This window comes from Meriones unguiculatus, chromosome 14 (assembly GCF_030254825.1).
Source record: "Meriones unguiculatus strain TT.TT164.6M chromosome 14, Bangor_MerUng_6.1, whole genome shotgun sequence".
Lineage (NCBI taxonomy): Eukaryota > Metazoa > Chordata > Mammalia > Rodentia > Muridae > Meriones > Meriones unguiculatus.
The window spans coordinates 48,606,277-48,630,081 of record NC_083361.1 but is presented as its reverse complement, the minus strand read 5'-3'; the positions used below and the strand labels follow the sequence as shown (position 1 = coordinate 48,630,081).

The window sequence follows — 23,805 nt, the reverse complement described above, 5'->3', positions numbered from 1 at the left end:
TCTATAGTAAATTATGGAATACTCTGTTGGATAAACAATGAAAAATTCCATGCACAGAGGATAAATTTCAATGACACCCTGAAATCTCAAAGATACCATAGGGCTTACTGACTTTCACCTCTGTGCTACTTGTTCGTTTTGACTTTGAGAAACGAGGAGGAGTTAAGAATAACCATACTGCAATGCTATAGGCAGTGCCTCTTCTTTGCTTTGTTGAACTTCCTTGCTGCTCACTGAGAGGCGTCCATACTGTGTCTGCTGGCACTGGCAAAGATGCTCTCACAGACAGCTTTTGAGGAAGCCATCAGAAGAAGAGAAATTTTTGCCACAGTGGCCAAAATCTGAGGGTATTAGAAGGGAGGAAATGAATTCAATAGTTGGTTCTGGGAAAGACTGAACGGCTGGCAGACTTGAAGGTCGGGACACTTTAGAAAGTCAAGGTTGCCTAGACGCATTTCCTTTTCTGATAACCTTCATACTTATTATGTTGCAGGTTAAAACTTGGAGAGGTGCTTCCCTTCTGGCAGGACAGGTAAGCAGTGACGCTGCTTCCCATGGTGTCTTTTGTTTGTAGGCAGGCTGCAGTCTCGGCTGACTAAATATTTACCTACTGTGTACCTCTAGAGATGAGAATCATTTGACTTCCCTCTTATGGCTAAACAACCTAGTCTTCATCTTGCCTCTTGCTGGTGGAACACTTATTATGGCCTTTGCATTGTAGGGGACTTAGCTAGGTAGTCCCAACCCAAGCAAGGTTACTACCTATTACCATTAGCATGTTGAGGTGCATTTGGAAAACCAACAGTTGGGTGAAGTTATTGGCATATTTGACTTTCTTTTGAAGCTACCATTGAAGCTTCCAATTCTAAATAATATATCCAGAAATACTAAGAAAAGTCTTTTCCCAGCTCCTTCCGTTATCGACATTCAAGCTCAAAGAATTAAACTCTTATTTCTGCCCTGGCAGGTTGGAACCCAAAGGAAGATGATAGGGTGTTAGGAGTCTAGACCCCTAGAGCACAGAACAATAACCCTCACAAATTTCATCTATCCTTGTTCCTCTGGCGTGGATACAAAGAGAGGGACCAATGTATTTTCAAGTCCTTGTAAGTAGCATGGAAACTTGCAATCTGCCCTCAAAAATTCAGGTGAATTGCCGTAAAGTTTTCGTAGCCCCAAACAGAGCTGATAATGAACCATAATTATTCTTTTTATAAATGATTATGGATTATGTTGAGCCAGAAATCTAGTTTTCCATTGTCAGAAAAAACAAAACAAAACAAAACTAAGAATATTTTTGGTATTAAATGCAATGCCTTCCTTCATCTTGGAAACTGGGTGGTTTTGAGTTCATTTGAAGAAACATGACATGAGAGGTGATAAGAAGAGCAGGTTCAGGAATCAGGCACACAGAATCCAACTCCTGTCCCTGTCAATGTCCTTTGGGATACCTGGTGATATATATGGATCAAAATGTAGCTTGGTTTCTCTGTTCCAATTTGTGTCCAAGGAAATATGGAACGAGCTGGTGGTCATGTGACATACATCACAAAATCCTCCAGAGCATTGACAATTGCAGGACAACTGGAAGGCTCAATACTGGGCACTGAAAGATGGAGAGGAACATACATGGAAGACAGGGAACAGGAGGAAGAATCCTAAAGGAGGGTAAAGAGGAAGAGCATAGAATCAAAACCGCAAATTAGGATGTTGAAAAAATCTTATCTAGATAGGAACAAAGTCATTTGGCTTACTTGAATGTTTTCTCTATTCTTGCCAAAATCTCTGTTGTAAAGATTAAATACATAAGTTCAGGGAACATTGAGAGGCACCCGATATGGGGGCAGTGATACCCACCGAATGCAATGTTTTGACCTCTATTTTTCTCATATGGGATCAAAGGGGAAAGGCTCTTTAATCCTGTCCTCTGTGTTTCCCCACCACCTTTGACAGAATGAGCTACATGCCTCCTGCTCAGTTTTGAACTTCCTTGTCAAGGCCCAGGAGTCTAGTTCTCTGGGGTTTCATTTGGTAGGTGAAAACTCATGTGTTGATCAAAGGCCTTTCTGGATCTATGATGACAACCGGTATCTGAGGACGTTGACTGACTTGAACAGATGCGATATGAGGTCCAGATATGAGGTCCGTGTGAGAACCATGAGGATTTCAGAGTCTGCCTGGCACTCTTCCCTCTTCAGAGAGGATGAGAACTGTGCAGTTTGGCATCAGATTCTGAGATTTTTCGAAAAAGGCCTCATAACAGTACCCATACATGGTTTGATATATTCTTCATTGCGTTCTATTTTCCAAGAGATTGAAATGATTTCAAGTGATAGGGAGAGAGCCTTTACTATAGGAGTAGGCACATATATCAGGTAGAGATGACTGTAGGTGCAAATGACGTACTCAAAAACTATCTAGGAACTGATGAATTCGAACGTGCTGCTCATTCCTAGTCTCCGGCGATGTACCCTTGCACATATGTGGTAAAGTTTCAGGAAGGGATGTTATGGATCATGCCAGTAGACCCAAGAATATTGGAGGACAATAACTACCCTCGCCATTTACCCAAAGTTGTGTAAAGGCTGACGTATAACAAATAATTCCAGGACCATTCAATTTATATAGAGGGAAATTTGAAATGATCTTTCCTGTTGGAGGCTGGGTAAATTCTAGATAATAATGGCTAGGTGATAAGCCAGGGCACCTGTTTGAGACATTCCCTAGTTTTATTGGTGTTCATCAAGTATGTCTTAGCTGCCAAAATATTCCAGAGCATGTTGTGTTTACCTATCTCTCTCTCGCATGGAAACCCTCTCAGTTGATCCATCATGAGAAATGACAATTGGGCTTTGCTTTCTGTTATTCGTTGTTTTTGTTTCTATTTTCCTCCTTGGTACATTCATCCTCTTATTGCTGCACTCACACAGAAGCAAATCATCTCTTTTAACAAAATTTGCGTGTTACCCAATATCTATGAAAACAACTATTCCTTTAAAAAACAAAGGAAAGATATGTCTATAGAACATGTTGCTAGCTGGTAGACCCACAGTCCTGATAATGGAGCAGACACGCTAACTCTCCAATGAAACAAGAAAGAACCACACACAGAATCTTCTTAATATCCTCATGATGAACACAATTAATTCAGGACTGACACACACACACACACACACATATATATATATATAAGTATATATATATATATATGTATATATATATATATATATGTATATCTTACTACTAACAGACTTTTAGGAAGCAGGAGCATAGGACTTTTGGTAACACTTGCTGGATACACAATTTCTAAAGCCATGGTTGAAGCTTGAATATCCAATCAAGGACATCATGTAATCTCAGATTTGTAGTACAACATACTCGATAAAATCAACCCATGAGTATTTGACCACGGGCTAGTCAGTTAGTGAGTAGAAAACATCTTCTTTTCATCAGATTTAACCTGAAGCATGGCAGATGATTCCAACGCTCTTCCAAGTGGAATACTTGAGTTCCATGAATCGATACATGGTAACATACATATAGACAAAAAGGCACCTTTGGATTCCCCTCTCTTCCAAGATGAGGTTGCATGGCAGGGAAGAAATCTAAAGTCAATTATCGAACACTCTGTTGGATAAACATGAGAGAATTCCATGCACAGAGGAGAAATTTCAATGACACCCTGAAATCTCAAAGATACCATAGGGCTTACTGACTTTCACCTCTGTGCAACTTGTTCATTTTGACTTTGAGAAACCAGGAGTTAAGAATGACCATACTGTACAGTATGACTCATGGCTAATGCCCTGGTGGTAGCTCCAACAGCTGTCAATGAGATGGTAGTAACAATGGTGGCTGTAGTTCCAAGATCTCTTTTCTGTCTGAAGAGAGTCATAGCATGAGGAGCATCAATGGGCACAGGCACCCAGCGAGGCATGCGAGTAACCAGGGCATACCTAAATTTACTAGCATTCCAGCATTGGGCAAAAAAGCAAGTATCATTACCACAATTACTTGACTCTATCTGGCTAATAATGAATAAAAATGGGGGATATAGACAAACAGGTGTGGGCTTATAGGAAATATTATGAGAAGCCTTAACCCCTCGTTGGAACATCCTGCGTCAGTTCTAGAACTAGCAGTGGTGGTGTCCGAGGTCTGAGTAAGTTCAGGAGACCATTGCCCCTAGGGGCGAGACGTGCTCCATGCCAATTGACTAACTCCATGTTTTCCTCCAATTTTGAAATTCATTTAAGGATATTAAATTATTTTTTTCCTTTTTTCTTAAATTTTTCATCAATTACACTTTATTCATTCTGCATCACCCCATTAGCCCCTCCCTCCTCTCCTCCCAATCCCACCCTCCCTCCTCCCTCTGCTTGCATGCCACTCCCCAAGTCCACTAATAGGGGAGGATCTCCTCTCCTTTCTTATTGTAGTCTGTCAGTTCAGACCCTGAATAATCATTAAGCCAATGTAGCTCATGCCTTTGTTGTACATAAAGGAATTAATGCTCAACTAAAAGGAAGCTTGATGGTGTTCAATCAGAGGATTGACCTCTTGTAGGAGCAAATAGATACCCTATGGCAAATCGCTCAACCTGGCTGTCAATGAAAGTATGCTGGACTTTGTGTCACTAGCATACAACATGAGAATTTTTCCTGTGCTGCAAATCTGTCTAAACAATTGTCGAGCTATATTTTAGATAATTGGACTGGAGAATTCGATACTACGATGGAGCAGCTGAGAGTGGCCATTGTCACAGTAAATTCTACCAGAGTGGACGCAGGACTAGCCACAGGATTATCAACATGGATTGCTGCAGCAATGAACCATCTGAAGGAATGGGCGGGCATGGGAGTGTTAGCAGGCCTTCTGGTGTTGGTCTCCTTGGTTTGCCTGTGGTATATATGCAAGATTAGAGTCTCACAACAGTGTGATGCAGCCATGATCATTCAGGCCTTTACAGCCATGAAGCAGGACATTCTCCCCAAGCATGGTTGGATACCATAAAAAGCTAAAATGATACGCTCAGGATGCGAGGCTAAGCACTGCACTCAGGGTCAGCCGCTTTGGACCCAGAGAAGAGCATGTCTGATTGGATGCAGGTTGATGACCAGGTCCCGCCTCTGAGAAAAAGGTATCGGACGGGTCTGATGCTCTTTGGGTGGATGACACCTAAATGAACATCTGTACAAAGTCCCAATTTATTTCTAATATCAGAGATCAGACCTCTACTCTTGCCTGATGCGTCTAAAACAAAAAGGGGGAACTGTAGAGAGCTGCAGAATGCTATGCCTTAAAGATGGAGCTGGTTTCCGCCTTCCACCTTCCTGATGGTGAGTGCTCTCTGTCACGAATAACTCCACATTTGGCTAAGGCCGAGGATCTGGCTTGCTTCCATGTATGTGGACCTATCTGCATTGCCCCCGTGGCACGCCTGGGTTGGCTACCCAGAGGCTATTTAAGCTGTGGGCTGACTTTCCCCGGGGTCCGAGGATTCTTCAATGTTCCTGAATAAACAGCATTGAAAAAAAAAAAAAGAATGACCATACTGCAATGCTATAGGCAGTGCCTCTTCTTTGCTTTGTCCAACTTCCCTGCTGCCCACTGAGAGGCATCCACACTGTGTCTGCTGGCACTGGCAAAGATGCTCTCACAGACAGCTTTTGAGGAAGCCATCAGAAGAAGTGAAATTCTTGCCACAGTGGCTAAAATCTGAGGGGATTGGAAGGGAGGAAATGAATTCAATAGTTGGTTCTGGGAAAGACTGAACGGCTGGAAGACTTGAAGGTCGGGACACTTTAGAAAGTCAAGGTTGCCTAGACGCATTTCCTTTTCTGATAACCTTCATACTTATTATGTTGCAGGCTAAAACTTGGAGAGGTGCTTCCCTTCTGGCAGGACAGGTAAGCAGTGACGCTGCTTCCCATGGTGTCTTTTGTTTGTAGGCAGGCTGAAATCTCGGCTGATTAAATATTTACCTACTGTGTACTTTTAGAGATGAGATTTATTTGACGTCCCTCTCATGGCTAAACAACCTAGGCTTCATCTTGCCTCTTGCTGGAGGAACTCTTGCTATGGCCCTGGCTTTGTAGGGGGCTTAGCTAGGTAGTCCCAACCCAAGCAAGTGACAAGGATACTACCTAATACCATTAGTATGTTGAGGTGCATTTGGAAAACCAACAGTTGGGTGAAGTTATTGGCATATTTGACTTTCTTTTGAAGCTACCATTGAAGCTTCCAATTCTAAATAATATATCCAGAAGTACTAAGAAAAGCCTTCTCCCAGCTCCTTCACTTATCGACAATCAATCTCAATGAATTAAACTCTTCTTTCTGCCCTGACAGGTGTGGAACCCAAAGGAAGATGATACGGTGTTAGGAGTCTCGAACCCTAGAGCACAGAACAATAACCCTCACAAATTTCATCTATCCTTGATTCTCTTGAGTGGATACTAAGAAAGCAACCCATGCATTTTCACGTCCTTGTAAGTAGCATGGAAACTTGCAATCTTGCCCTCTAAAATTCAGGTGAATTGCCATAAAGTTTTCAAAAACCCAAACAGAGCTGACAATGAACCATAATTTTTCGTTTTATAAATGATTATGGATTATCTTGAGCCAGAAATCTAGTTATCCATTGTCAGAAAAAAACAAAACAAAACAAAGAATATTTTTGGTATTAAATGCAATGCCTTCCTTCATCTTGGAAACTGGGTGGTTTTGAGTTCATTTGAAGAAACATGACATGAGAGGTGATAAGAAGAGCAGGTTCAGGAATCAGGCACGCAGAATCCAACTCCTGCCCCTGTCAATGTCCTGTGGGATACCTGGTGATGTATATGGACCAAAATGTAGGTTGGTTTGTGTGTTCCAATTTGTTGTCCAAGGAAATATGGAACGAGCTGGTGGTCATGTGACATACATCACAAAATCCTCCAGAGCATTGACAATTGCAGGAAAACTGGAAGGCTCAATACTGGGCACTGTAAGATGGAGAGGAACATACATGGAAGACAGGGAACAGGAGGAGGAATCCTAAAGGAGGGTAAAGAGGAAGAGATTAGAATCAAAACCGCAAATTAGGATGTTGAAAAAATCTTATCTAGATAGGAACAAAGTCATTTTGCTTACTTGAATGTTTTCTCTATTCTTACCAAAATCTCTGTTGTAAAGATTAAGTACATAAGTTCAGGGAATATTCACAGGTACCTGATTTGTGGCCAGTGACACCCAAAAAATGCAATGTTTTGACCTCTATTTTTCTCATATGGTGTCAAAGGGGAAAGGCTCTTTAATCCTGTCCTCTGTGTTTCCCCACCACCTTTGACAGAATGAGCTACATGCCTCCTGCACAGTTTTGAACTTCCTTGTCTAGGCCCAGGAGTCTAGCTCTCTGGGGTTTCACTTGGTAGGTGAAAACTCATGTGTTGAGCGAAGGCCTTTCTGGATCTATGATGACAACAGGTCTCTGAGGACGTTGACTGACTTGAACAGATGCGATCTAAGGTCCAGATATGAGGTCCTCGTGAGACACATGAGGATTTCAGAGCCTGCCTGGCACTCCTCCCTCTACAGACAGGATGAGAACTGTGCAGTTTGGCATCAGATTCGGAGACTTTTCGAAAAAGGCCTCATAACAGTACATATACTTGGTTTGATACATTCTTCATTGCTTTCTATTTTCAAAGAGAATGAAATGATTCCAAGTGATAGGGAAACAGCCTTTACTATAGGAGTAGGCACATATATCAGGTAGAGATGACTGTAGGTGCTAATGACGTAACCAAAAAATATCTAGGAACTGATGAATTCGAACGTGCTGCTCATTCCTAGTCTCGGTCGATGTACCCTTGCACATATGTGGTAAAGTGTCAGGAGGGGATGTTATGGCTCATGCCAGTAGTCCCAAGAATATTGGAGGACAATGACTGCCCTCGCCCTTTACTTAAAGTTGTGTAAAGGCAGACATATAACAAATAATTCCAGCATCATTCAATTTATATAGAGGGAAAATTGAAATGGTCTTTCCTGTTGGAGGCTGGGTAAATTCTAGATAATAATGGTTAGGTGAGAAGCCAGGGTACTTGTTTGAGACATTCCCTAGTTTTATTGGTGTTCATCATTTATGTCTTAGCTGCCAAAATCTTCCAGAGCATGTTGTGTTTACTTATCTCTCTCTCGCATGGAAACCATCTCAGTTGATCCAAAATGAGAAATGACAATTGGGCTTTGCTTTCTGTTATTCGTTGTTGTTTCTGTTTTCCTCCTGGGTACATTCATCCTCTTATTGCCGCTCTCACACAGATGCAAATCATCTCTTCTAACAAAATTTGCGTTTAACCCAAGTTCTATGAAAACAACTATTCCTTTAAAAAACAACGGAAAGATATTTCTAAAGAACATGTTGCTATCTGGTAGACCCACAGTCCTGATAATGGATCAGACATGCTAACTCTCCAATGAAACAAGAAAGAACCACACACTGAATCTTTTTAACATCCTCATGATGAACACAATTAATTCAGAACTGACACACACACACACACACACACACACACACACACACATATATATGTATATATATATATCTTGCTACTAACAGTCTTTTAGGAAGCAGGAGCATAGGACTCGTGGTAACATTTGTTGGATACACAATTTTTAAAGCCATGGTTGAAGCTTGAATATCCAATCAAGGACATCATGTAATCTCAGATGTGTAGTACAACATACTCGATAAAAAGCAACCCATGAATATTTGACCACGGGCTAGTCAGTTATTGCGTAGAAAACATCTTCTTTTCATCCGATTTAACCTGAAGCATGGTAGATGATTCCAACGCTCTTCCAAGTGGAAGACTTGAGTTCCATGTATCGAGAAATGGTAACATTCATGTAGACAAAATGGAACCTTTGGATTCCCCTCTCTTCCAAGATGAGGTTGTATGGCAGGGAAGAAATCTAAAGTCAATTTTGGAACTCTCTGTTGGATAAACAAGGAGATAATTCCATGCACAGCAGACAAATTTCAATGACACCCTGAAATCTCAAAGATACCGTAGGGCTTACTGACTTTCACCTCTGTGCAACTTGTTCATTTTGACTTTGAGAAACAAGGAGTTAAGAAGGACCATACTGCAATGCTATAGGCAGTGCCTCTTCTATGCTTTGTCCAACTTCCCCGCTGCCAACTGAGAGGCATCCACACTGTGTCTGCTGGCACTGGCAAAGATGCCCTCGCAGACAGCTTTTGAGGAAGCCATTAGAAGAAGTGAAATTCTTGCCAGAGTGGCGAAAATCTGAGGGGATTGGAAGGAAGGAAATGAATTCATTAGTTGATTCTGGGAAAGACTGAATGGCTGGCAGACTTGAAGGTCGGGACACTTAGAAAGTCAAGGTTGCCTAGACGCATTTCCTTTTCTGATAACCTTCATACTTATTATGTTGCAGGCTAAAACTTGGAGAGGTGCTTCCCTTCTGGCACGACAGGTAAGCAGTGACGCTGCTTCCCATGGTGTCTTTTGTTTGTAGGCTGGCTGAAATCTCGGTTGACTAAATATTTACCTACTGTGTACTTCTAGAGATGAGATTTATTTGACGTCCCTCTCATGGCTAAACAACCTAAGCTTCATCTTGCCTCTTGGTGGAGGAACACTTGCTATGGCCCTGGCTTTGTAGGGGACTTAGCTAGGTAGTCCCAACCCAAGCAAGTGACAAGGATACTACCTAATACCATTAGTATGTTGAGGTGCATTTGGAAAACCAACAGTTGGGTGAAGTTATTCGCATATTTGACTTTCTTTTGAAGCTACCATTGAAGCTTCCAATTCTAAATAATATATCCAGAAGTACTAAGAAAAGCCTTCTCCCAGCTCCTTCCCTTATCGACATTCAAGCTCAAAGAATTAAACTCTTATTTCTGCCCTGACAGGTGTGGAACCCAAAGGAAGATGATAGGGTGGTAGGAGTCTCGACCCCTAGAGCACAGAACAATAACCCTCACAAATTTCATCTATACTTGATCCTCTGGCGTGGATACTAAGAGAGCCACCCATGCGTTTTCACTTCCTTGTAAGTAGCATGGAAACATGCAATCTTGCCCTCTAAAATTCAGGTGAATTGCCATAAAGTTTTCGAAAACCCAAACAGAGCTGACAATGAACCATATTTATTCTTTTTATAAATGATTATGGATTATGTTGAGCCAGAAATCTAGTTGTCCATTGTCAGAACAAAACAAAACAAAACTAAGAATATTTTTGGTATTAAATGCAATGCCTTCCTTCATCTTGGAAACTGCGTGGTGTTGAGTTCATTTGAAGAAACATGACATGAGAGGTGATACGAAGAGAAGGTTCAGGAATCAGGCACACAGAACCCAACTCCTGTCCCTGTCAATGTCCTGAAGGATACCTGGAGATGTATATGGACCAAAATGTAGCTTGGCTTGTGTGTTCCAATTTGTTGTCCAAGGAAATATGGAACGAGCTGGTGGTCATGTGACATACATCACAAAATCCTCCAGAGCATTGACAATTCCAGGACAACTGGAAGGCTCAATACTGGGCACTGTAAGATGGAGAGGAACATACATGGAAGACAGGGAACAGGAGGAGGAAGTGTAAAGGCGAGTTAACATGAAGAGCATAGAATCAAAACCACAAATTAGGATGTTGAAAAAATCTTATCTAGATAGGAAAAAAAGTCATTTTGCTTTCTTGAATGTTTTCTCTATTCTTACCAAATCTTTGTTGTAAAGATTAAATACATAAGTTCAGGGAACATTCACAGGTACCCGATTTGGGGCCAGTGACACCCACCAAAGGCAATGTGTTGACCTCTATTTTTCTCATATGGTGTCAAAGGGGAAAGGCTCTTTAATCCTGTCCTCTGTGTTTCCCCAGAACCTTTGACAGAATGAGCTACATGCCTCCTGCACAGTTTTGAACTTCCTTGTCAAGGCCCAGGAGTCTATCTCTCGGCGGTTTCACTTGGTAGGTCAAAACTCATGTGTTGAGCGAAGGCCTTTCTGGATCTATGATGACAACAGGTATCTGAGGATGTTGACTGACTTGAACAGATGCGATCTGAGGTCCAGATATGAGGTCCTCGTGAGACCCATGAGGATTTCAGAGCATGCCTTGCACTCTTCCCTCTTCAGAGAGGATGAGAACTGTGCAGTATGGCATCAGATTCTGAGATTTTTCGAAAAAGGCCTCATAACAGTACCCATACTTGGTTTGATACAATCTTCATTGCTTTCTATTTTCAAAGAGATAGAAATGATTCCAAGTGATAGGGAGACAACGTTTACTATAGGAGTAGGCACATATATCAGGTAGAGATGACTGTAGGTGCAAATGACGTACTCAAAAAATATGTAAGACCTGATGAAATTGAACGTGCTGCTCATTCCTAGTCTCCAGCAATGTACCCTTGCACATATGTGGTAAAGTGTCAGGAAGGGAGGTTAGGGCTCATGCCAGTAGTCCCAAGCATATTGGAGGACAATGACTGCCCTCGCACTTTACCCAAAGTTGTGTAAAGGCTGACCGATAACAAATAATTAAAGGATCATTCAATTTATATACAGGGAAAATTGAAATGGTCTTTCCTGTTGGAGGCTGGGTAAATTCTAGATAATAATGGCTAGGTGATAAGCCAGGGCACCTGTTTGAGACATTCCCTAGTTTTATTGGTGTTCATCATTTATGTCTTAGCTGCCAAAATCTTCCAGAGCATGTTGTGTTTACCTATCTCTCTCTCGCATGGAAACCATCTCAGTTGATCCATCATGAGATATGACAATTGGGCTTTGCTTTCTGTTATTTGTTGTTGTTGTTTCTGTTTTCCTCCTGGGTACATTCATCCTCTTATTGCCGCTCTCACACAGATGCAAATCATCTATTCTAACAAAATTTGCGTGTTACCCAAGATCTATGAAAACAACTATTCCTTTAAAAAACAAAGGAAAGATATTTCTAAAGAACATGTTGCTAGCTGGTAGACCCACAATCCTGATAATGGATCAGACGAGCTAACTCTCCAATGAAACAAGAAAGAACCACACACTGAATCTTCTTAACATCCTCATGATGAACACAATTAATTCAGAACTGACACACACATATATGTATATATATATATATATATATATATATATATATATATATATCTTACTACTAACAGACTTTTACGAAGCTGTAGCATAGGACTCTTGGTAACACTTGCTGGATACACAATTTCTAAAGCCATGGTTGAAGCTTGAATATCCAATCAAGGACATCATGTAATCTCAGATGTGTAGTACAACATACTCGATAAAAAGCAACCCATGTGTATTTGAAAACGGGCTAGTCAGTTAGTGCGAAGAAAACATCTTCTTTTCATCAGATTTAACCTGAAGCATGGTAGATGATTCCAACGCTCTTCCAAGTGAAAGACTTGAGTTTTTATGAATCGAGACATCGTAACATACATGTAGACAAAAAGGTACCTTTGGATACCCATCTCTTCAAAGATGAGGTTGCATGGCAGGGAAGAAATCTAAAGTCAATTATGGAACACTCTGTTGGATAAACAAGGAGAGAATTCCATGCACAGAGGACAAATTTCAATGACACCCTGAAATCTCAAATATACCATTGGGCTTACTGACTTTCACCTCTGTGCAACTTGGTCGTTTTGACTTTGAGAAAGGAGGAGTTAAGAATGACCATACTGCAATGCTATACTCACTGCTTCTTCTTTGCTTTGTCCAACTTCCTCGCTGCCCAATGAGAGGCGTCCACACTGTGCCTGCTGGCACTGGCAAAGATGCTCTCACAGACAGCTTCTGAGGAAGTCATCAGAAGAAGAGAAATCCTTGCCACAGTGGCTAAAATCTGAGGGGATTGGAAGGGAGGAAATGAATTCAATAGTTGGTTCTGGGAAAGACTGAAGTGCTGGCAGACTTGAAGGTCGGGACACTTTAGAAAGTCAAGGTTGCCTAGACGCATTTCCTTTTCTGATAACCTTCATACTTATTATGTTGCAGGCTAAAACTTGGAGAGGTGCTTCCCTTCTGGCAGGACAGGTAAGTGACGCTGCTTCCCATTGTGTCTTTTGTTTGTAGACAGGCTTCATTCTCGCCTGACTAAATATTTACCTACTGTGTACCACAAGAGATGAGATTTATTTAACGTCCCTCTCATGGCTAAACAACCTAGGCTTCATCTTGCCTATTGATGGTGGAACACTTGCTATGGCCCTGGCATTGTAGGGGACTTAGCTAGGTAGACCAAACCCAAGCAAGTGACAAGGATACTAACTAATACCATTAGTATTTTGAGGTGCATTTGGAAAACCAACAGTTGGGTGAAGTTATTGGCATATTTGACTTTCTTTTGAAGCTACCATTGAAGCTTCCAATTCTAAATAATATATCCAGAAGTACTATGAAAAGCCTTCTCCCAGCTCCTTCCCTTATCGACATTCAAGCTCAAAGAATTAAACTTTTATTTCTGCCCTGTCAGGTGTGGAACCCAAAGGAAGATGATAGGGTGTTAGGAGTCTAGACCCCTAGAGCACAGAACAATAACCCTCACAAATTTCATCTATCATTGATCATCTGGCGTGGATACTAAGAGAGCAACCCATGCGTTTTCACTTCCTTGTAAGTAGCATGGAAACATGCAATCTTGCCCTCTAAAATTCAGGTGAATTGCCATAAAGTTTTCAAAAACCCAAACAGAGCTGACAATGAACCATATTTATTCTTTTTATAAATGATTATGGATTATGTTGAGCCAGAAATCTAGTTGTCCATTGTCAGAACAAAACAAAACAAAACTAAGAATATTTTTGGTATTAAATGCAATGCCTTCCTTCATCTTGGAAACTGGGTGGTGTTGAGTTCATTTGAAGAAACATGACATGAGAGGTGATACGAAGAGAAGGTTCAGGAATCAGGCACACAGAACCCAACTCCTGTCCCTGTCAATGTCCTGTGGGATACCTGGTGATGTATATGGACCAAAATATAGCTTGGCCTGTGTGTTGCTTTTTGTTGTCCAAGGAAATATGGAAGGAGCTGGTGGTCATGCGACATACATCACAAAATCCTCCAGAGCATTGACAATTCCAGGACAACTGGAAGGCTCAATACTGGGCACTGTAAGATGGAGAGGAACATACATGGAAGACAGGGAACAGGAGGAGGAAGTGTAAAGGCGGGTTAACATGACGAGCATAGAATCAAAACCGCAAATTAGTATGTTGAAAAAATCTTATCTAGATAGGAAAAAAGTCATTTTGCTTTCTTGAATGTTTTCTCTATTCTGACCAAATCTTTGTTGTAAAGATTAAATACATAAATTCAAGGAACATTCACAGGTACCCGATTTGGGGCCAGTGACACCCACCAAAGGCAATGTGTTGACCTCTATTTTTCTCATATGGTGTCAAAGGGGAAAGGCTCTTTAATCCTGTCCTCTGTGTTTCCCCAGAACCTTTGACAGAATGAACTACATGCCTCCTGCACAGTTTTGAACTTCCTTGTCAAGGCCCAGGAGTCTAGCTCTCTGGGATTTCACTTGGTAGGTGAAAACTCATGTGTTGAGCGAAGGCCTTTCTGGATCTATGATGACAACAGGTCTCTGAGGACGTTGACTGACTTGAACAGATGCGATCTGAGGTCCAGATATGAGGTCCTCGTGAGACCCATGAGGAGTTCAGAGCCTGCCTTGCACTATTCCCTCTTCAGAGAGGATGAGAACTGTGCAGTATGGCATCAGATTCTGAGATTTTTCGAAAAAGGCCTCATAACAATACCCATACTTGTTTTGATACAATCTTCATTGCTTTCTATTTTCAAAGAGAAAGAAATGATTCCAAGTGATAGGGAGACAACCTTTACTATAGGAGTAGGCACATATATCAGGTAGAGATGACTGTAGGTGCAAATGACGTACTCAAAAAATATGTAAGAACTGATGAATTAGAACGTGCTGCTCATTCCTAGTCTCCGGCGATGTACCCTTGCACATATGTGGTAAAGTGTCAGGATGGGAGGTTAGGGCTCATGCCAGTAGTCCCAAGAATATTGGAGGACAATGACTGCTCTCGCACTTTTCCCAAAGTTGTGTAAAGGCTGACGTATAACTAATAATTAAAGGATCATTCAATTCATATAGAGGGAAAATTGAAATGGTCTTTCCTGTTGGAGGCTGGGTAAATTCTAGATAATAATGGCTAGGTGAGAAACCAGGGCACCTGTTTGAGACATTCCCTAGTTTTATTGGTGTTCATCATTTATGTCTTAGCTGCCAAAATCTTCCAGAGCATGTTGTGTTTACCTATCTTTTTCTCGCATGGAAACCATCTCAGTTGATCCATCATGAGAAATGACAATTGGGCTTTGCTTTCTGTTACTTGTTGTTGTTGTTTTTCTTTTCCTCCTGGGTACATTCATCCTCTTATTGCCGCTCTCACACAGATGCAAATCATCTATTCTAACAAAATTTGGGTGTTACCCAAGATCTATGAAAACAACTATTCCTTTATGAAACAAGGAAAGATATTTCTAAAGAGCATGTTGCTAGCTGGTAGACCCACAATCCTGATAATGGATCAGATGCGCTAACTCTTCAATGAAACAAGAAAGAACCACACACTGAATCTTCTTAACATCCTCATGATGAACACAATTAATTCAGAACTGACACACACATATATGTATATATATATATATATATTACTACTAACAGACTTTTACGAAACTGTAGCATAGGACTCTTGGTAACACTTGCTGGATACACAATTTCTAAAGCCATGGTTGAAGCTTGAATATCCAATCAAGGACATCATGTAATCTCAGATGTGTAGTACAACATACTCGATAAAAAGCAACCCATTGTATTTGACCACGGGCTAGTCAGTTAGTGCGTACAAAACATCTTCTTTTCATCAGATTTAACCTGAAGCATGGTAGATGATTCCAACGCTCTTCCAAGTGGAAGACTTGAGTTCCATGAATCGAGACATGGTAACATACATGTAGACAAAAAGGTACCTTTGGATTCCCCTCTCTTCCAAGATGAGGTTGCATGGCAGGGAAGAAATCTAAAGTCAATTATGGAACACTCTGTTGGACAAACAAGGAGAGAATTCCATGCACAGAGGACAAATTTCAATGACAACCTGAAATCTCAAAGATACCATTGGGCTTACTGACTTTCACCTCTGTGCAACTTGGTCGTTTTGACTTTGAGAAAGGAGGAGTTAAGAATGACCATACTGCAATGCTATACTCACTGCTTATTCTTTGCTTTGTCCAACTTCCTCTCTGCCCACTGAGAGGTGTACACAATGTGCCTGTTGGCACTGGCAAAGATGCTCTCACAGACAGCTTCTGAGGAAGTCATCAGAAGAAGAGAAATCCTTGCCACAGTGGCTAACATCTGAGGGGATTGGAAGGGAGGAAATGAATTCAATAGTTGGTTCTGGGAAAGAATGAACTGCTGGCAGACTTGAAGGTCGGGACACTTTAGAAAGTCAAGGTTGCCTAGACGCATTTCCTTTTCTGATAACCTTCATATATATTATGTTGCAGGCTAAAACTTGGAGAGGTGCTTCTCTTCTGGCAGGACAGGTAAGTGACGCTGCTTCCCATTGTGTCTTTTGTTTGTAGGCAGGCTGCATTCTCGCCTGACTAAATATTTACCTATTGTGTACCAAAAGAGATGAGAATTATTTATCGTCCCTCTCATGGCTAAACAACCTAGGCTTCGTCTTGCCTCTTGATGGTGGAACACTTGCTATGGCCCTGGCATTGTAGGGGACTTAGCTAGGTAGTCCCAACCCAAGCAAGTGACAAGGATACTACCTAATACCATTAGTATTTTGAGGTGCATTTGGAAAACCAACAGTTGGGTGAAGTTATTGGCATATTTGACTTTCTTTTGAAGCTACCATTGAAGCTTCCAATTCTAAATAATATATCCAGAAGTACTAAGAAAAGCCTTCTCCCAGCTCCTTCCCTTATCGACATTCAAGCTCAAAGAATTAAACTCTTATTTCTGCCCTGACAGGTGTGGAACCCAAAGGAAGATGATAAGGTGTTAGGAGTCTAGACCCCTAGAGCACAGAACAATAACCCTCACAAATTTCATCTATCCTTGATCCTCTGGCGTGGATACTAAGAGAGCCACCCATGCGTTTTCACTTCCTTGTAAGTAGCATGGAAACATGCAATCTTGCCCTCTAAAATTCAGGTGAATTGTCATAAAGTTTTCAAAACCCAAACAGAGCTGACAATGAACCATATTTATTCTTTTTATAAATGATTATGGATTATGTTGAGCCAGAAATCTTGTTGTCCATTGTCAGAACAAAACAAAACAAAACTAAGAATATTTTTGGTATTAAATGCAATGCCTTCCTTCATCTTGGAAACTGGGTGGTGTTGAGTTCATTTGAAGAAACATGACATGAGAGGTGATACGAAGAGAAGGTTCAGGAATCAGGCACACAGAACCCAACTCCTGTCCCTATCAATGTCCTGTGGGATGCCTGGTGATGTTTATGGACCAAAATGTAGCTTGGCCTGTGTGTTGCTTTTTGTTGTCCAAGGAAATATGGAAGGAGCTGGTGGTCATGCGGCATACATCACAAAATCCTCCAGAGCATTGACAATTGCAGGACAACTGGAAGGCTCAATACTGGGCATTGAAAGATGGAGAGGAACATACATGGAAGACAGGGAACAGGAGGAGGAAGTGTAAAGGCGGGTTAACATGAGGAGCATAGAATCGAAACCGCAAATTAGGATGTTGAAAAAATCTTATCTAGATAGGAAAAAAAGTCATTTTGCTTTCTTGAATGTTTTCTCTATTCTTACCAAATCTTTGTTGTAAAGATTAAATACATAAGTTCAGGGAACATTCACAGGTACCCGATTTGTGGCCAGTGACACCCACCAAAGGCAATGTGTTGACCTCTATTTTTCTCCTATGGTGTCAAAGGGGAAAGGCTCTTTAATCCTGTCCTCTGTGTTTCCCCAGAACCTTTGACAGAATGAGCTACATGCCTCCTGCACAGTTTTGAACTTCCTTGTCAAGGCCCAGGAGTCTAGCTCTCTGGGTTTCACTTGGTAGGTGAAAACTCATGTGTTGAGCGAAGGCCTTTCTGGATCTATGATGACAACAGGTCTCTGAGGATGTTGACTGACTTGAACAGATGCGATCTGAGGTCCAGATATGAGGTCCTCGTGAGAACCATGAGGATTTCAGAGCCTGCCTTGCACTCTTCCCTCTTCAGAGAGGATGAGAACTGTGCAGTATGGCATCAGATTCTGAGATTTTTCGAAAAAGGCCTCATAACAGTACCCATACTTGGTTTGATACAATCTTCATTGCTTTCTATTTTCAAAGAGATAGAAATGATTCCAAGTGATAGGGAGACAACCTTTACTATAGGAGTAGGCACATATATCAGGTAGAGATGACTGTAGGTGCAAATGACGTACTCAAAAAATATGTAAGAACTGATGAATTCGAACGTGCTGCTCATTCCTAGTCTCCGGCGATGTACCCTTGCACATATGTGGTAAAGTGTCAGGAGGGGAGGTTAGGGCCCATGCCATTAGTCCCAAGAATATTGGAGGACAAGGACTGCCCTCGCACTTTACCCAAAGTTGTGTAAAGGCTGACGTATAACTAATAATTAAAGGATCATTCAATTTATATAGAGGGAAAATTGAAATGGTCTTTCCTGTTGGAGGCTGGGTAAATTCTAGATAATAATGGCTAGGTGAGAAGCCAGGGCACCTGTTGGAGACATTCCCTAGTTTTATTGGTGTTCATCATTTATGTCTTAGCTGCCAAAATCTTCCAGAGCATGTTGTGTTTACCTATCTCTCTCTCGCATGGAAACCATCTCAGTTGATCCATCATGAGAAATGACAATTGGGCTTTGCTTTCTGTTATTTGTTGTTGTTGTTTCTGTTTTCCTCCTGGGTACATTCATCCTCTGATTGCCGCTCTCACACAGATGCAAATCATCTATTCTAACAAAATTTGCGTGTTACCCAAGATCTATGAAAACAACTATTCCTTTATGAAACAAGGAAAGATATTTCTAAAGAACATGTTGCTAGCTGGTAGACCCACAGTCCTGATAATGGATCAGATGCGCTAACTCTTCAAAGAAACAAGAAAGAACCACACACTGAATCTTCTTAACATCCTCATGATGAACACAATTAATTCAGAACTGACACACACATACATGTATATATATATATATATATATATACATATATATATATATATATATATCTTACTACTAACAGACTTTTACGAAGCTGGAGCATAGGACTCTTGGTAACACTTGCTGGATACACAATTTCTAAAGCCATGGTTGAAGTTTGAATATCCAATCAAGGACATCATGTAATCTCAGATGTGTAGTACAACATACTTGAAAAAAAGCAACCCATGTGTATTTGACCACGGGCTAGTCAGTTAGTGCGTACAAAACATCTTCTTTTCATCAGATTTAACCTGAAGCATGGTAGATGATTCCAACGCTCTTCCAAGTGGAAGACTTCAGTTCCATGAATCGAGACATGGTAACATACATGTAGACAAAAAGGCACCTTTGGATTCCCCTCTCTTCCAAGATGAGGTTGCATGGCATGGAAGAAATCTAAAGTCAATTATGGAATACTCTGTTGGATAAACAAGGAAAGAATTCCATGCACAGAGCATAAATTTCAATGACACCCTGAAATCTCAAAGATACCATAGGGCTTACTGATTTTAACCTCTGTGCAACTTGTTCGTTTTGACTTTGAGAAACTAGGAGGAGTTAAGAATGACCATACTGCAATGCTATAGGCAGTGCCTCTTCTTTGCTTTGTTGAACTTCCTTGCTGCCCACTGAGAGGCGTCCACACTGTGTCTGCTGGCACTGGCAAAGATGCTCTCACAGACAGCTTTTGAGGAAGCCATCAGAAGAAGAGAAATTTTTGCCACAGTGGCTAAAATCTGAGGGGATTGGAAGGGAGGAAATGAATTCAATAGTTGGTTCTGGGAAATACTGAACGGCTGGCAGACTTGAAGGTCGGGACACTTTAGAAAGTCAAGGTTGCCTAGACGCATTTCCTTTTCTGATAACCTTCATACTTATTATGTTGCAGGCTAAAACTTGGAGAGGTGCTTCCCTTCTGGCCGGACAGGTAAGCAGTGACGCTGCTTCCCATGGTGTCTTTTGTTTGTAGGCAGGCTGCAGTCTCCGCTGACTAAATATTTACCTACTGTGTACCTCTAGAGATGAGAATCATTTGACGTCCCTCTTATGGCTAAACAACCTAGGCTTCATCTTGCCTCTTGCTCGTGGAACACTTGTTATGGCCCTGGCATTGTAGGGGACTTAGCTAGGTAGTCCCAACCCAAGCAAGTGACAAGGATACTACCTAATACCATTAGTATGTTGATGTGCATTTGGAAAACCATTAGTTGGGTGAAGTTATTGGACTATGTGACTTTCTTTTGTAGCTACCCTTGAAGCTTCCAATTCTAAATAATATATCCAGAAGTACTAAGAAAAGCCTTCTCCCAGCTCCTTCTCTTATGGACATTCAAGCTCAAAGAATTAAACTCTTCTTTCTGCCCTAACAGGTGTGGAACCCAAAGGAATATGATAGGGTGTTAGGAGTCTAGACCCCTAGAGCACAGAACAATAACCCTCACAAATTTCATCTATCCTTGATCCTCTGGCGTGGATACTAAGAGAGCCACCCATGCGTTTTCACGTCCTTGTAAGTAGCATGGAAACTTGCAATCTTGCCCTCTAAAATTCAGGTGAATGGCCATAAAGTTTTCGCAGCCCCAAACAGAGCTGACAATGAACCATAATTATTCTTTTTATAAATGATTATGGATTATGTTGAGCCAGAAATCTAGTTGTCCATTGTTGGAAAAATCAAAACAAAACAAAACAAAACGAAGAATATTTTTGGTATTAAATGCAATGCCTTCTTTCATCTTGGAAACTGGGTGGATTTGAGTTCATTTGAAGAAACATGACATGAGAGGTGATAAGAAGAGCAGGTTCAGGAATCAGGAACACAGAACCCAGCTCCTGTCCCTGTCAATGTCCTGTGGGATTCCTGGAAATGTATATGGACCAAAATGTAGCTTGGCTTGTGTGTTCCAATTTGTTGTCCAAGGAAATATGGAACGAGCTGGTGGTCATGTGACATACATCACAAAATCCTCCAGAGCATTGACAATTGCAGGACAACTGGAAGGCTCAATACTGGGCACTGTAAGATGGAGAGGAACATACATGGAAGAAAGGAACAGGAGGAGGAATCCTAAAGTAGGGTTAAGAGGAAGAGCATAGAATCAAAACCGCAAATTAGGATGTTGAAAAAATCTTATCTAGATAGGAACAAAGTCATTTTGCTTACTTGAATGTTTTCTCTATTCTTACCAAAATCTCTGTTGTAAAGATTAAGTACATAATTTCAGGGAACATTCACAGCTACCCGATTTGGGGCCAGTGACACCCACCAAATGCAATGTTTTGACCTCTATTTTTCTCATATGGTGTCAGAGGGGAAAGGCTCTTCAATCCTGTCACTGTGTTTCCCCACCGCCTTTGACAGAATGAGCTACATGCCTCCTGCACAGTTGTGAACTTCCTTGTCAAGGCCCAGGAGTCTAGCTCTCTGGGGTTTCACTTGGTAGGTGAAAACTCATGTGTTGAGCGAAGGTCTTTCTGGATCTATGATGACAACAGGTATCTGAGGACGTTGACTGACTTGAGCAGATGTAATCTGAGGTCCAGATATGAGGACCTTGTGAGACCCATGAGGATTTCAGAGCCTGGCTTGCATTCTTCCCTCTTCAGAGAGGATGAGAACTGTGCAGTTTGGCATCAGATTCTGAGATTTTTCGAAAAAGGCCTCATAAAAGTACCCATACTTGGTTTGATGCATTCTTCATTGCTTTCTATTTTCAAAGAGATTGAAATGATTCCAAGTGATAGGGAGACAGCCTTTACTATAGGAGTAGGCACATATATCAGGTAGAGATGACTGAAGGTGCAAATGATATACTCAAACAATATCTAAGAACTGATGAATTCGAACGTGGTGCTCATTCCTAGTCTCGGTCGATGTACCCTTGCACATATGTGGTAAAGTGTCAGGAGCGGATTTTATGGCTCATGCCAGTAGTCCCAAGAATATTGGAGGACAATGACTGCCCTCGCCCTTTACCCAAAGTTGTGTAAAGGCTGACGTATAACAAATAAATCCAGGATCATTCAATTTAGATAGAGGGAAAATTGAAAAGGTCTTTCCTGTTGGAGGCTGGGTAAATTCTAGATAATAATGGCTAGGTGATAAGCCAGGGCACCTGTTTGAGACATTCCCTAGTTTTATTGGTGTTCTTCAATTATGTCTTAGCTGCCAAAATCTTCCAGAGCATGTTGTGTTTACCTATCTCTCTCTCTCGCATGGAAACCATCTCAGTTGATCCATCATGGAAATGACATGTGGCTTTGCTTTCTGTTATTTCTTGTTGTTGTTTCTGTTTTCCACCTGCGTACATTCTTCCTCTTATTGCAGCTCTCACACAGATGCACATCATCTCTTCTAACAAAATTTGCGTGTTACCCAAGATCTATGAAAACAACTATTCCTTTAAAAAACAAAGAAAGATATTTCTAAAGAACATGTTGCTAGCTGGTAGACCCACAGTCCTGATAATGGAGCAGACACGCTAACTCTCCAATGAAACAAGAACGAACCACACACTGAATCTTCTTAATATCCTCATGATGAAAATAATTAATTCAGAACTTACACACACACACACACAGATATATATATATATATATATATATATATATATATATATATATATATATCTTACTACTAACAGACTTTTAGGAAGCAGGAGGATAGGACTCTTGGTAACTCTTGCTGGATACACAATTTCTACAACCATGGTTGAAACTTGAATATCCAATCAAGGACATCATGTAATCTCAGATGTGTAGTACAACATACTCTATTAAAAAGCAACCCATGAGTATTTGACCACAGGCTAGTCAGTTAGTGCGTACAAAACATCTTCTTTTCATCAGATTTAACCTGAAGCATGGTAGATGATTCCAACGCACTTCCAAGTGGAAGACTTGAGTTCCATGAATCGAGACATGGTAACATACATGTAGACAAAAAGGCACCTTTGGATTCCCCTCTCTTCCAAGATGAGGTTGCATGGCAGGGAAGAAATCTAAAGTCAATTATGGAATACTCTTGGATAAACAAGGAAAGAATTCCATGCACAGAGCATAAATTTCATTGACACCCTGAAATCTCAAAGATACCATAGGGCTTACTGACTTTCACCTCTGTGCAACTTGTTCGTTTTGACTTTGAGAAACGAGGAGGAGTTAAGAATGACCATACTGCAATGCTATAGGCAGTGCCTCTACTTTGCTTTGTTGAACTTCCTTGCTGCCCACTGAGAGGCGTCCACACTGTGTCTGCTGGCACTGGCAAAGATGCTCTCACAAACAGCTTTTGAGGAAGCCATCAGAAGAAGAGAAATTTTTGCCCCAGTGGCTAAAATCTGAGGGGATTGGAAGGGAGGAAATGAATTCAATAGTTGGTTCTGGGAAATACTGAACGGCTGGCAGACTTGAAGGTCGGGACACTTTAGAAAGTCAAGGTTGCCGAGACGCATTTCCTTTTCTGATAACCTTCGTACTTATTATGTTGCAGGCTAAAACTTGGAGAGGTGC

The 23,805-nt window shown here is 41.2% G+C and overlaps 6 non-coding genes across 6 annotated transcripts; all 6 read left to right on the top strand.

The window, feature by feature from the left end:
• Window positions 1-2,068: 2,068 nt before the first annotated feature.
• Window positions 2,069-2,133, top strand: LOC132647422 (small nucleolar RNA SNORD109A). The gene has a single exon (XR_009585790.1). It is a non-coding gene; the product is annotated as a small nucleolar RNA SNORD109A (small nucleolar RNA).
• Window positions 2,134-7,451: 5,318 nt separating this feature from the next.
• Window positions 7,452-7,516, top strand: LOC132647392 (small nucleolar RNA SNORD109A). The gene has a single exon (XR_009585760.1). It is a non-coding gene; the product is annotated as a small nucleolar RNA SNORD109A (small nucleolar RNA).
• A 3,518-nt stretch (window positions 7,517-11,034) lies between these two features.
• On the top strand, window positions 11,035-11,099 carry LOC132647692 (small nucleolar RNA SNORD109A). Its single transcript, XR_009586038.1, has one exon. It is a non-coding gene; the product is annotated as a small nucleolar RNA SNORD109A (small nucleolar RNA).
• A 3,517-nt stretch (window positions 11,100-14,616) lies between these two features.
• On the top strand, window positions 14,617-14,681 carry LOC132647848 (small nucleolar RNA SNORD109A). The gene has a single exon (XR_009586188.1). It is a non-coding gene; the product is annotated as a small nucleolar RNA SNORD109A (small nucleolar RNA).
• Window positions 14,682-18,170: 3,489 nt separating this feature from the next.
• LOC132647770 (small nucleolar RNA SNORD109A) lies at window positions 18,171-18,235 on the top strand. The gene has a single exon (XR_009586113.1). It is a non-coding gene; the product is annotated as a small nucleolar RNA SNORD109A (small nucleolar RNA).
• A 3,535-nt stretch (window positions 18,236-21,770) lies between these two features.
• LOC132647629 (small nucleolar RNA SNORD109A) lies at window positions 21,771-21,835 on the top strand. The gene has a single exon (XR_009585976.1). It is a non-coding gene; the product is annotated as a small nucleolar RNA SNORD109A (small nucleolar RNA).
• The last annotated feature ends 1,970 nt before the right edge of the window (window positions 21,836-23,805 follow it).